Genomic DNA, 15,900 nt, shown 5'->3' with positions numbered 1-15,900 from the left:
CCGTTGCGAAGCTTAGGCGAAGCCCTGCGTCGGTGGAACATCATCATCGTCACCACGCCGTCGTGCTGACGAAACTCTCCCTCAACACTCGGCTGGATCGGAGTTCGAGGGACATCATCGAGCTGAACGTGTGTAGAACTCGGAGGTGCCGTGCGTTCGGTACTTGATCGGTCGGATCGTGAAGACGTACGACTACATCAACCGCGTTGTGATAACGCTTCCGCTGTCGGTCTACGAGGGTACGTGGACAACAATCTCCCCTCTCGTTGCTATGCATCACCATGATCTTGCGTGTGCGTAGGAAATTTTTTGAAATTACTACGTTCCCCAACAGTGGCATCCGAGCCTGGTTTTATGCGTTGATGCTATGCACGAGTAGAACACAAGTGAGTTGTGGGCGATATAAGTCATACTGCTTACCAGCATGTCATACTTTGGTTCGGCGGTATTGTGAGATGAAGCGGCCCGAACCGACATTACGCGTACGCTTACGCGAGACTGGTTTCACCGTTCGGAGCACTCGTTGCTTAAAGGTGACTCGCGGGTGTCTGTCTCTCTCACTTTAGTTGAACCGAGTGTGGCTACGCCCGGTCCTTGTGAAGGTTAAAACAGCACCAACTTGACAAACTATCGTTGTGGTTTTGATGCGTAGGTAAGAACGGTTCTTGCTAAGCCCGTAGCAGCCACGTAAAATATGCAACAACAAAGTAGAGGACGTCTAACTTGTTTTTGCAGGGCATGTTGTGATGTGATATGGTCAAGACATGATGTGATATAATGTGTTGTATGAGATGATCATGTTTTGTAACCGAGTTATCGGCAACTGGCAGGAGCCATATGGTTGTCGCTTTATTGTATGAGATGCAATCGTCATGTAATAGTTTTACTTTATCACTAAGCGGTAGCGATAGTCGTAAAAGCAATAAGTTGGCGAGACGACAACGATGCTACGATGGAGATCAAGGTGTCGCGCCGGTGACGATGGTGATCATGACGGTGCTTCGGAGATGGAGATCACAAGCACGGTGCTTCGGAGATGGAGATCACAAGCACAAGATGATGATGGCCATATCATATCACTTATATTGATTGCATGTGATGTTAATCCTTTATGCATCTTATCTTGCTTTGTTTGACGGTAGCATTATAAGATGATCCTTCACTAAATTATCAAAGTATAAGTGTTCTCCCTGAGTATGCACCGTTGCAAAAGTTCTTCGTGCTGAGACACCATGTGATGATCGGGTGTGATAGGCTCTACGTTCAAATACAACGGGTGCAAAACAGTTGCACACGCGGAATACTCAGGTTAAACTTGACGAGCCTAGCATATAACAGATATGGCCTCGGAACACGGAGACCGAAAGGTCGAGCGTGAATCGTATAGTAGATATGATCAACATAGTGATGTTCACCATTGAAACTACTCCATCTCACGTGATGATCGGACATGGTTTAGTTGATATGGATCACGTGATCACTTAGAGGATTAGAGGGATGTCTATCTAAGTGGGAGTTCTTAAGTAATATGATTAATTGAACTTAAATTTATCATGAACTTAGTCCTGATAGTATTTTTGCAAATTATGTTGTAGATCAATAGCTCGCGTTGTTGCTTCCCTGTGTTTATTTTTGATATGATCCTAGAGAAAAATTATGTTGAAAGATGTTAGTAGCAAAGATGCGGATTGGATCCGTGATCTGAGGATTATCCTCATTGCTGCACAGAAGAATTATGTCCTTGATGCACCGCTAGGTGACAGACCTATTGCAGGAGCAGATGCAGACGTTATGAACGTTTGGCTAGCTCAATATGATGACTACTTGATAGTTTAGTGCACCATGCTTAACGGCTTAGAATCGGGACTTCAAAGACGTTTTGAACGTCATGGACCATATGAGATGTTCCAGGAGTTGAAGTTAATATTTCAAGCAAATACCCGAGTTGAGAGATATGAAGTCTCCAACAAGTTCTATAGCTAAAAGATGGAGGAGAATCGCTCAACTAGTGAGCATGTGCTCAGATTGTCTGGGTACTACAATCGCTTGAATCAAGTGGGAGTTAATCTTCCAGATAAAATAGTGATTGACAGAATTCTCTAGTCACCATCACCAAAGTTAGTAGAACTTTGTGATGAACTATAGTATGCAAGGGATGACGAAAGTAATTCCCGAGCTCTTCGTGATACTGAAATCGATGAAGGTAGAAATCAAGAAAAACTTCAAGTGTTGATGGTTGACGAGACCACTAGTTTCAAGAAAAGGGCAAAAGGAAGAAGGGGAACTTCAAAAAGAATGGCAAGCAAGTTGCTGCTCAAGTGAAGAAGCCTAAGTCTGGTCCTAAGCCTGAGACTAAGTGCTTCTACTGCAAAGGGACTGGTCACTGGAAGCGGAACTACCCCAACTATTTGGTGGATAAGAAGGATGGCAAAGTGAACAAAGGTATATTTGATATACAGATTATTGATGTGTACTTTACTAGTGTTTATAGAAACCCCTCGGTAATTGATACTGGTTCAGTTGCTAAGAGTAGTAACTCGAAACGGGAGTTGCAGAATAAACAGAGACTAGTAAAAGTGAACAAAGGTATATTTGATATACAAATTATTGATGTGTACTTTACTAGTGTTTATAGCAACCCCTCGGTAATTGATACTGGTTCAGTTGCTAAAGAGTAGTAACTCGAAAACGGGAGTTGCAGAATAAACAGAGACTAGTAAAAGACGAGGTGACGATGTGTGTTGGAAGTAGTTCCAAGATTGATATGATCATCATCGCACACTCCCTATACTTTCGGGATTAGTGTTGAAACTAAATAAGTGTTATTTGGTGTTTGCGTTGAGCATTAATATGATTTAATCATATTTATTGCAATACGGTTATTCATTTAAGTTAGAGAACAATTGTTGTTCTGTTTACATGAATAAAACCTTTTATGGTCATACACACCAACGAAAATGGTTTGTTGGATCTCGATCGTAGTGATATACATATTCATAATATTGAAGCCAAAAGATGCAAAGTTAATAATGATAGTGCAACTTATTTGTGGTACTGCCGTTTAGGTCATATTGGTGTAAAGCGCATGAAGAAACTCCATACTGATGGGATTTTGGAATCACTTGATTATGAATCACTTGATGCTTGCGAACCGTGCCTCATGGGCAAGATGACTAAAACGCCGTTCTCCAGAACTATGGAGAGAGCAACAGATTTGTTGGAAATCATACATACAGATGTATGTGGTCCGATGAATATTGAGGCTCGTAGCAGGTATCATTATTTTCTGACCTTCACAGATGATTTGAGAAGATATGGGTATATCTACTTAATGAAACAGAAGTCTGAAACATTTGAAATGTTCATATAATTTCAGAGTGAAGTGGAAAATCATCGTAACAAGAAAAATAAAGTTTCTACGATCTGATCGTAGAAAAGAGTATTTGAGTTACGAGTTTGGCCTTCAGTTAAAACAATATGAAATAGTTTCACTACACACGCCACCTGGAACACCACGGTGTAATGGTGTGTCCGAACGTCGTAATCGTGCTTTATTAGATATGGTGCGATATATGATGTATCTTACCGATCTACCACTATCGTTTTGGGGTTATGCATTAGAGACAGCTGCATTCACGTTAAATAGGGCACCATCAAAATCCATTGAGACGACACCTTATGAACTGTGGTTTGGCAAGAAACCAAAGTTGTCGTTTCTTAAAAGTTTGGGGTTGCGATGCTTATGTGAAAAAGTTTCATCCTGATAAGCTCAAACCCAAATCGGAGAAATGTGTCTTCATAGGATACCCAAAGGAGACAGTTGGGTACACCTTCTATCACAGATCCAAAGGCAAGACATTCGTTGCTAAGTATGGATCCTTTCTAGAGAAGGAGTTTCTCTCGAAAGAAGTGAGTGGGAGGAAAGTAGAACTTGATGAGGTAACTGTACCTGCTCCCTTATTGGAAAGTAGTTCATCACAGAAATCTGTTCCTGTGACTCCTGCACCAATTAGTGAGGAAGTTAATGATGATGATCATGAAACTTCAGATCAAGTTGTTACTAAACCTTGTAGGTCAACCAGAGTAAGATCCGCACCAGAGTGGTACGGTAATCCTGTTCTGGAGGTTATGTTACTAGACCATAACAAACCTACGAACTATGAAGAAGCGATGGTGAGCCCAGATTCCGCAAAATGGCTTGAAACCATGAAATCTGAGATGAGATCCATGTATGAGAACAAAGTATGGACTTTGGTTGACTTGCCCGATGATCGGCAAGCAATTGAGAATAAATGGATCGTCAAGAGGAAGACGGACGCTGATAGTAGTGTTACTATCTACAAAGCTAGAATTGTCGCAAAAAGGTTTTCGACAAGTTCAAAGTGTTGACTACGATGAGAGTTTCTCACTCGTATCTATGCTTATGTGTGTCCGAATCATGTTAGCAATTGCCGCATTTTATGAAATATGGCAAATGGATAAATAAAACTGCATTCCTTAATGAATTTATTAAAGAAAAGTTGTATATGATGCAACCAGGAGGTTTTGTCAATCCTAAAAGTGCTAACAAAATATGCAAGCTCCAGCGATCCATCTATGGACTGGTGCAAGCATCTCGGAGTTGGAATATACACTTTGATAAGTTGATCAAAGGATATAGTTTTATACAGACTTGCGGTGAAGCCTGTATTTACAAGAAAGTGAGTGGGAGCACTACAGCATTTCTGATAAGTATATGTGAATGACATATTGTTGATCGGAAATAATGTAGAATTATTCTGCAAAGCATAAAGGAGTGTTTGAAAGGAGTTTTTCAAAGAAAGACCTCGGTGAAGCTGCTTACATATTGAGCATCAAGATCTATAGAGATAGATGAAGACGCTTGATAAGTTTTTTCAATGAGTACATACTTTAACAAGATTTTGAAGTAGTTCAAAATAGAACAGTCAAAGAAAGAGTTCTTGCCTGTGTTACAAGGTGTGAAATTGAGTAAGACTCAAAGCCCGACCACGGCAGAAGATAGAAGGAGAATGAAAGTCATTCCCTATGCCTTGGCCATAGGTTCTATAAAGTATGCCATGTTGTGTACCAGATCTATTGTATACCCTACACTGATTTTGGCAAGGGAGTACAATAGTAATCTAGGTGTAGATCACTGGACAGCGGTCAAAAATTATCCTTAGTGGAATAAGGATATGTTTCTCGATTATGGAAGTGACAAAAGGTTCGTCGTAAAGGGTTACGTCGATGCAAGTTTTGACACTAAACTAGATGACTCTAAGTCTCGGTCTAGATACATATTGAAAGTGGGAGCAATTAGCTAAGAGTAGCTCCGTGCAGAGCATTGTAAACATAGAAATTTGCAAAATACTTACGGATCTGAATGTGACAGACCCGTTGACTAAAATTATCTCACAATCAAAACATGATCACACCTTAGTACTCTTTGGGTGTTAATCACATAGCGATGTGAACTAGATTATTGACTCTAGTAAACCCTTTGAGTGTTGGTCACATAGAGATGTGAACTATGGGTGTTAATCACATGGTGATATGAATTATTGGTGTTAAATCACATGGCGATGTGAACTAGATTATTGACTCTAGTGCAAGTGGGAGACTGAAGGAAATATGCCCTAGAGGCAATAATAGAGTATTATATATTTCCTTATCTCATGATAAATGTTTATTATTCATGCTAGAATTGTATTAACCGGAAACATAATACATGTGTGAATACATAGACAAACAGAGTGTCACTAGTATGCCTCTACTTGACTAGCTCGTTAATCAAAGATGGTTATGTTTCCTAGCCATAGACATGAGTTGTCATTTGATTAACGAGATCACCTCATTAGGAGAATCACGTGATTGACTTGACCCATTCCGTTAGCTTAGCACTCTATCGTTTAGTATCTTGCTATTGCTTTCTTCATGACTTATACATGTTCCTATGACTATGAGATTCTGCAACTCCCGTTTACCGGAGGAACACTTTGTGTGCTACCAAACGTCACAACGTAAATGGGTGATTGTAAAGGTGCTCTACAGGTGTCTCCAAAGGTACTTGTTGGGTTGGCGTATTTCGAGATTAGGATTTGTCACTCCAATTGTCGGAGAGGTATCTCTGGGCCCACTCGGTAATGCACATCACTATAAACCTTGCAAGCATTGTGACTAATGAGTTAGTTGCGGGATGATGTGTTACGGAACGAGTAAAGAGACTTGCCGGTAACAAGATTGAACTAGGTATCGAGATACCGACGATCAAATCTCGGGCAAGTAACATACCGGTGACAAAGGGAACAACGTATGTTGTTATGCGGTCTGACCGATAAAGATCTTCGTAGAATATGTGGGAGCCAATATGGGCATCCAGGTCCCGCTATTGGTTATTAACCGGAGACGTGTCTCGGTCATGTCTACATAGTTCTCGAACCCGTAGGGTCCGCACGCTTAACGTTACAATGACAGTTTTATTGAGTTTTGATGTACCGAAGGAGTTCGGAGTCCCGGATGAGATCGGGGACATGACGAGGAGTCTCGAAATGGTCGAGACGTAAAGATCGATATATTGGACGACTATATTCGGACTTCGGAAATGTTCCGAGTGATTCGGGTATTTTTCGGAGTACCGGAGAGTTACGGGAATACGTATTGGGCCTTATTGGGCCATACGGGAAAGAAGGAAAAGGGCCTCAAGGGTGGCCGCACCCCTCCCCCTTGGTCTGGTCCGAATTGGACTAGGGAAGCGGGGCGCCCCCTTCCTTCCTTCTCTTTTTCCCTTCCTCTTTTCCTATTCCATATGGGAGGTGGAATCCTACTAGGACTAGGGAGTCTTAGTAGGACTCCACACTTGGTGTGCCCCCTCCTAGGGCCGGCCTCCTCCTCCCTTGCTCCTTTATATACGGGGGCAGGGGGGCACCCCAGAGACACAACAATTGATCCTTGAGATCTCTTAGCCGTGTGCGGTGCCCCCCTCCACCATATTACACCTCGATAATACCGTTGCGAAGCTTAGGCGAAGCCCTGCGTCGGTGGAACATCATCATCGTCACCACGCCGTCGTGCTGACAAAACTCTCCCTCAACACTCGGCTGGATCGGAGTTCGAGGGACATCATCGAGCTGAACGTGTGTAGAACTCGGAGGTGCCGTGCGTTCGGTACTTGATCGGTCGGATCGTGAAGACGTACGACTACATCAACCGTGTTGTGATAACGCTTCCGCTGTCGGTCTACGAGGGTACGTGGACAACAATCTCCCCTCTCGTTGCTATGCATCACCATGATCTTGCGTGTGCGTAGGAATTTTTTTGAAATTACTACGTTCCCCAACAAGAGGCGGCCGGCCAGGGAGGGCGCGCCAAGGGGGGAGTCCTACTCCCACCCGGAGTAGGACTCCTCCTTTCCTAGTAGGAGTAGGAGAAGGGGGAAGGAGGAGGTGGAGAGAAGGAAGGAGAGGGGGGCCGCCGCCCCCTTCCCTTGTCCATTTAGGACTGGGGCAAGGGGGGCCGTGCGCCACCTCCTGGCTGCCCTCTCTCTTCAACACTAAGGCCCAATAGGCCCATTACTTCCCCAGGGGGTTCCGGAAACCCCTGGTACTCCGGTAAAATCCCGATTTCATCCGGAACACTTCCGATATCCAAATATAGGCTTCCAATATATCAATATTTATGTGCATTACCGAGAGGACCCAGAGATACCTCTCCGACAATCGGAGTGACAAATCCTAATCTCGAAATACGCCAACCCAACAAGTACCTTCGGAGACACCTGTAGAGCACCTTTATAATCACCCAGTTACGTTGTGACATTTGGTGGCACACAAAGTGTTCCTCAGGTAAACGGGAGTTGCATAATCTCATAGTCATAGGAACATGTATAAGTCATGAAGAAAGCAATAGCATCATACTAAACGATCAAGTGCTAAGCTAACGGAATGGGTCAAGTCAATCACATCATTCTTCTAATGATGTGATCCTGTTGATCAAATGACAACTCATGTCCATGGCTAGGAAACTCAACCATCTTCGATTAACGAGCTAATTAAGTAGAGGCATACTAGTGACATTATGTTTGTCTATGTATTCACACATGTATTATGTTTCCAGCTAATACAACTCTAGCATGAATAATAAATATTTATCATGATATGAGGAAATAAATAATTACTTTATTATTGCCTCTAGGGCATATTTCCTTCACCTCCTTCGTCCTCCTTCCCCTCCTATCCCTTCCCCAGATCTAGATCGGGACCCTTACAGGCGCTCATCCTGCTACACCTCCATAAACATCGCCATCGCCTCCACATTGTTCTCTGGTGGCGGCGACCATCCAGGTCACTCGATGGTTGGAGGGTCCGGTCATTCCTTTGGGGAGGTGAGAGAGTCGCTTGTCTAAGGATGGAGTCTCACCTTGGGCAAGCGATGTCAGTGGCGGCAACCCTGGCGAAGATGTCAACAGGGCGGCCACGACAACGTCCCACAACCACGTGACGGCGGCGACGCGGTCGACATTGAGCGGCGGAGGCTGGGAACACTGCTTCCGCGATGGCCATAGGAAAAAGATCAAGGGAGGATTGGATTGTAAGAGGAGTTGGATCGGCGGCGGCATATCTTTTTTTTCTTATTAGTTTTTTAATTTAGATTTGGATGTGATTGAGGGATGAGGGACTTTATTTTTTTTAGATTGAGGGATGAGGGCAATTTTACCCACGGGTACGGGTACCCGCGGGTATCGTACCTGCATGGGCAGGGTATGGGCACACTTTTTTATACCCACGGGTAGTACCCATATCCTACCCATTAAGTCATGGGTAGGGTATGGGGATAGTCTTGTACCCATGGGTATACCCATACCCTGCCCGTTTGTGAAGTAATGTTAAGTTCTCGTCAATTAGTCATTAATTTATCATGTGACTCGTCTACTCCTATTGACTTAAGAGTATGTTGTGATTTCTAAATTTTGATATTGGTCAATTACTCATCTATCTATTATTGGGCTGAGATAATTGTTTTTTTGTCAAATGTGCAATTAGTGAGCGTAAAATTGTGAACAACTTATGTACTATTTGTTCTACCCGTTGGGTACCCAATGGGTACGGGTACCCGTAGGGTATGGGTACGGGTAAAGTTTAATACCCATGGGTACGGGTATGGGTAGAATTTTGTACCCACTAACTATACGGGTATGGGTATGGTATTGCTCTACCCTGCCCATACCCTACCCATTACCGTCCTTAGGGCTTATTAAGGTAAGGTTAATTATTGTGATTGAGGGGTGAGAGACTTATGGCAAGATTGATTAATTTAGATTTGGTCTTTACAGATTGATTGGAGATTAACCGTGATTGATTATTTTAAATGCCGCATGGAAAGTTACGATCTGTTTAAATAAAATCGGTTTAAAGAGATCATGGTAAAATCCGGTTTAAATGTGTTGGTGGCATAAAAAAATGGTGGGGAAGGATTAACCGGAGTGAGGCGAGACTACCAACTCAAACATTAGGAGTAGAGATATTCAAATGTCTTAGCAAATGTTGCGTGCATAGACAAAAAAATGCACAATGACATTCCAGCAGCGCTGACTTAGATGGCATTATCACCTGTGTCAATTTTGAATTTATACCCAAAGTTTCAATAATGCCCAACTATCTATATTGAAGTAATATTTTTTTCTCTTTTTGTGATGTCCGGATTTTCTCATATATTGTATTGTTTTTCCAATAAAATGCACGGGCGCGGCAATACGTGCCTTTATGTTCTAGTGGGTCATGTGAGGAACTACTCAGGCATCTGATACGTCTCCGTCGTATCTATTTTTCCAAACACTTTTGCCTTTGTTTTGGACTCTAACTTGCATGATTTGAATGGAACTAACCCGGACTGATGCTGTTTTCAGCAGAATTGCCATGGTGTTATTTATGTGCAAAAACAAAAGTTCTCGGAATGACCTGAAACTCCACGGAGATTATTTTTGGAAATAATAAAAAATACTGGTGAAAGAATCAAGGCCAGGGGCCCATACTCTAGCCACGAGGGTGGGGGGTGCGCCTGCCCCCTGGGCGCGCCCCCTGCCTCGTGGGCCCCCTGGAGCTCCACCGACCTCAACTCCAACTCCATATATTTGTGTTCGGGGAGAAAAAAATCAGAGAGAAAGATTCATCGCGTTTTACGATACGGAGCCGCCGCCAAGCCCTAAACTCCCTCGGGAGGGCTGATCTGGAGTCCGTTCGGGGCTCCAGAGAGGGGAATCCGTCGTCGTCGTCATCATCAACCATCCTCCATCACCAATTTCATGATGCTCACCACCGTGCGTGAGTAATTCCATCGTAGGCTTGCTGGACGGTGATGGGTTGGATGAGATTTATCATGTAATCGAGTTAGTTTTGTTTGGGTTTGATCCCTAGTATCCACTATGTTCTGAGATTGATGTTGCTATGACTTTGCTATGCTTAATGCTTGTCACTAGGGCCCGAGTGCCATGATTTCAGATCTAAACCTATTATGTTTTCATGAATATATGTGAGTTCTTGATCCTATCTTGCAAGTCTATAGTCACCTACTATGTGTTATGATCCGGCAACCCCGAAGTGACAATAATCGGGACCACTCCCGGTGATGATCGTAGTTTGAGGAGTTCATGTATTCACTATGTGTTAATGCTTTTGTCCGGTACTCTATTAAAAGGAGGCCTTAATATCCCTTAGTTTCCATTAGGACCCCGCTGCCACGGGAGGGTAGGACAAAAGATGTCATGCAAGTTCTTTTCCATAAGCACATATGACTATATTCGGAATACATGCCTACATTACATTGATGAATTGGAGCTAGTTTTGTGTCACCCTATGTTATGACTGTTACATGATGAACCGCATCCGGCATAATTCTCCATCACCGATCCAATGCCTACGAGCTTTTAACATATTGTTCTCCGCTTATTTACTTTTCCGTTGCTACTGTTACAATCACTACAAAACCCAAAAATATTACTTTTGCTACCGTTACCGTTACTTCCATATTACTTTGCTACTAAATACTTTGCTGCAGATACTAAGTTATCTAGGTGTGGTTGAATTGACAACTCAACTGCTAATACTTGAGAATATTCTTTGGCTCCCCTTGTGTCAAATCAATAAATTTGGGTTGAATACTCTACCCTCGAAAACTGTTGCGATCCCCTATACTTGTGGGTTATCAAGACTATTTTCTGGCGCCGTTGCCCGGGAGCATAGCTCTATTCTTTGAGTCACTTGGGATTTATATCTGCTGGTCACTATGAGGAACTTGAAAGACGAGAAAACAAAAAATTATCTCTCAACTACGAGGGGAGGTAAGGAACTGCCATCTAGCTTTGCACTTGATTCACCTTCTGTTTTGAGTAAGCTTGCGACACCTAAACCTGCTTCTGCTATTAATTCTGATATGTCGCATGTTATTGATGATGCCACTTCTGCTATGCATGATACTTATGATGAAACTACTTCTATGCTTGATACTACTGTGCCACTTGGTGAATTTCTTGATGAACAACTTGCTAGGGCTAGAGGGAATGAAATTATTGAAACTGATAATATTGATGAAAGTGATGATGAAGGCTCTCCCAATAAATATGAATTGCCTATTGTGCCTGAGGGCTATGTTATGGATGAAGAAACTAAAAGAGACTTTCTTGCTTGCAATGATAGAAGTGATCTTAAGAAATTATTAGCTAAGCTTAAACAAAAAACTCTGAATGCTAGAATGAAATATGATCCTGCTTATGCTACTTCACCTATCTTTGTTACTGATAAGGATTATGAATTCTCTATTGATCCTGATATAATTACTTTGCTTGAATCTGATCCTTTCTATGGCTATGAATCTGAAACTGTTGTGGCACATCTTACTAAATTAAATGATATAGCCACCCTGTTCACTAATGATGAGAGAACTCGCTACTTCTATATCCTTAAAATATTTCCGTTCTCATTGAAGGGTTATGCTAAGATATGGTTTAATTCTGTTGATCCTGGTTGTGTGCGTAGTCCCCAGGATATGATTTATTACTTCTCTGCTAAATATTTCCCTGCTCATAAGAAACAAGCGGCCTTGAGGGATATATATAATTTTGTGGAAATTGAAGAAGAGAGTCTCCCACAAGCTTGGGGGAGGCTTCTCCAATTACTTAATGCTTTGCCTGATCATCCTCTTAAGAAAAATGAAATACTTGATATCTTTTATAATGGACTAACCGATGCTTCCAGAGATTACCTGGATAGTTGTGCTGGTTCTGTTTTCAGGGAAAGAACACCGGATGAAGCTGAAATTCTATTGAATAATATGTTGACAAATGAAAATAATTGGACACTTCCTGAGCCCATTCCTAAACCAACTCCTAAGAAAAGAGGTGTTCTATTTCTCAGTCCAGAAGATATGCAAGAGTCAAAGAAATCTATGAAAGAAAAAGGTATAAAAGCTGAAGATGTTAAGAATTTACCTCCTATTGAAGAAATACATGGTCTTAATTTACCGCCTGTTGAAGAAATATATGGTCTTAATCCATCACCTATTGAAGAAACTCATGGTCTTGATAACCCGACACAGGTAGTAAAGGTAAATTCTCTCTACAGATATGATAAAGCTGAAATCCCTCCTACTAAGTTTGCTAGCCAATGTTTGGATGAGTTTGATAACTTTATGGTTAAGCAAGAAGATTTTAATGCTTATTTTGGTAGACAATTAAAACAAAATGATTATATGATTGAACACTTGGGTGATTATATGTCTAGAGTTAAAGGTGAACTTAAACTCATTAGTAAACATGCTTCTATGGTTACCACTCAAGTAGAACAAGTACTTAAAGCTTAGAATGATTTGCTCAATGAATTAAATAGTAAGAATAATGATTTTGCTGTTAGAGTGGCTACTAGAACTGGTAAAATGACTCAGGAACCTTTGTATCCTGAAGACCACCCTAAGAGAATTGAGCAAGATTCTTAGAGAAATAATATAGATGCACCTAGTCCTTCTAAAAAGAAGAAAAAGAAAAATGAAAGGACTTTGCATGCTCCTAGTGAACCTGTTGTTGACACACCTGAGAATCCAAACGATATTTCTATTTCTGATGCTGAAACACAATCTCGTAATGAACATGAAACTAGTGATAATGTTAAGGATGATGTTCATGTTGATGCTCAACCTAGCAATGACAATGATGTAGAAATTGAACCTGCTATTGATCTTGATAACCCACAATCAAAGAATCAACGTTATGATAAGAGATACTTTGTTGCTAGGACACGGTAAAGAAAGGGAACCATGGGTTCAGAAACCCATGCCTTTTCCTCCCAAACCATCCAAGAAAAAGGATGATGAGGATTTTGAGCGCTTTGCTGAAATGATTAGACCTATCTTCTTGCGTATGCTATTAACTGATATGCTCAAAACGAATCCTTATGCTAAGTACATGAAAGATATTGTTACTAATAAAAGAAAGATATTGGAAGCTGAAATTTCCATCATGCTTGCTAATTATACTTTTAAGGGTGAAATACCTAAGAAACTAGGAGATCCAGGAGTACCAACTATACCATGCTCCATTAAAAGAAACTATGTTAGAACTGCTTTATGTGATCTTGGAGCCGGTGTTAGTGTTATGCCTCTCTCTTTATATCGTTGACTTGATTTGAATAAGTTGACACCTACTGAAATATCCTTGCAAATGGCTGATAAATCAACTGCTATACATGTCGGTATTTGTGAGGATGTGCCTGTTGTAGTTGCAAACGTTACTATTTTAACGGACTTTGTTATTCTTGATATTCCCGAGGACGATAGTATGTCTATTATTCTTGGAAGACCTTTCTTGAATATTTCAGGGGCTATTATTGATTGCAACAAAGGCAATATCACTTTTCATGTTAATGGTAATGAGCATACGGTACACTTTCTGAGGAAACAACCTCAAGTCCACAATATCAATTCTATTGGAAAAATTCCATCGATTATTTTTGGAGGTTTTGAATTTCCTCTTCCTACTGTCAAGAAGAAATATGATATTCTTATTATTGGGGATGTGCATATCCCCGTTGAGGTAACATAGTGTTATTCGAAATTTCTCCGGTTTCATGTTACTCGAAATGAGTTTGTTAACAAGACTTGATCAACCTTGTTAATGGATTCCTTTTGATGAGCATGAGATGGATGAAGTTAGAAAGCACAACCTTCTGTACCCTCCTTTTACTTTCTGTTATTTAGTTGAAATAAAGTAAAAATAGCATTTTTCTGCCTGTTTTCTAAATTATCCGTGCAATATAAAAATACCCCGAAAATAAAAGTTCTCTAAATGCCCTGCCAATTCAGGATTTTTTCTGGAATATTTGAGAATATCTGGCACTGAGAATACAACATGGGGAGCAAGCACCTGGGCACGAGGGTCCAGGGCGCGCCCACCCCCCTGGGCGTGCCCCCTGCCTCGTGGGCCCACGGTGCCCCCCTCCACTTATGCCAGCCACCACACACTTCTTCTTCCTCCCAAAAAAATCACCATCCAGCTCAAGCACGAGTTCTAGCTCATTTTGCTACGATTTTCGATCTCCTTGCTCAAAGCACCTCTCACAAAATTGCTTTGGGGGATTGTTCCTTGGTATGTGATGCCTCCATTGGTCCAATTAGTTTTTGTTATAGTGCTTTATTCATTGCAAATTTGTGCTGCCTAGGTGACCATGTTCTTGAGCTTGCATGTCAAATTTATATGGTTCCAAGTAGTTCTAATGCATGATATAGGTTCTAGGCACTTGTAGGAGTAGTTGCTATCAATTTTGTTGAGCTTGGTTCACTTTCATTTGAAGTTACTAAAATTTTCAGAAATTCTCAGAAAATTATGAAGAGATTTTTGAGGGGCTCATCGAGCCGAAGCTTGAAGGAAAAGCAAAGTGAAGAAGCAGAGAGGCCCAAATATAATCTGCCTCGCACCACGGAGGTTCGGCCGTGTGAATGGCCTTCCGATGATTTCTTGAGAGCAGCCGGGATTTATGATGATTTTTATGAATTGGCTGAGAATGCAGGCCTCACCGACTTCCTCCGCGACCAACGCGAACAGTATCTCTTACTCACCAATACTTTTGTGCAAAATTTCTACTATTATCCTAAGGAATCACCTCCTTGAGTAGAGTTTAATTTATATGATGTGGTTAAGAAGATGTCACTATATGAATTTTGCAAGGTTTGCAAAATACCTTTCGAGGGTAGCTTAGAGGAACCACATCGTAAAGATGTGGACGGGTTTATTGACACTATTACTGTAGGGGAAACTAGGAAGGTTTCCGATGCAAGAATCACTAGCATACATTTTCCTATTTTACGCTACTTTGCAATATTTGCTAGTCGCTGCTTAATTGGTCGCGGAAACTATGGAAACCTTAGTGTTCCTGATATTATTATTTTATTCCGTGACGACTCTGTTAGTATGGGCGGTATTATTGCCAAACGTTTAAGTCTGAACCGTACAAAGGGCCCCATCTTTGGAGGTGTTTATGCTTCACGCCTTGCTGCATACAATAACATACCTATTAGGCACTATGAAAAAGAAGAAAAATTGCTGCCTACTGTTTATTTAGATTATAAGAGTATGGTAGCGCATGATTTTATTGTAAAGAATAGGGAGGGGGAGCTTAAATACAAATTGTTCTTTGATGAACATCATCCTGAGACTATTACCTTGCCTACTCCTTCCTTGTTTGATTTATCTGCAGGCCAGTATCTCATTCCGCTGGCGGCCATTTACACCTACCAGAACCCTACATCAGCCACAGAGCCAGAGTCGGAACCACAATTTGATCCTCCACGACAGTCTAATAACCAGTGGGATCCGTAGATGATTGCCAACCAGTGGCAATCAGAGTCTTCTTCATCTCAGTA

Source organism: Triticum aestivum, chromosome 5D (assembly GCF_018294505.1).
Source record: "Triticum aestivum cultivar Chinese Spring chromosome 5D, IWGSC CS RefSeq v2.1, whole genome shotgun sequence".
Classification (NCBI taxonomy): Eukaryota; Viridiplantae; Streptophyta; class Magnoliopsida; order Poales; family Poaceae; genus Triticum; species Triticum aestivum.
Note: the sequence above shows the minus strand (reverse complement) of the source record.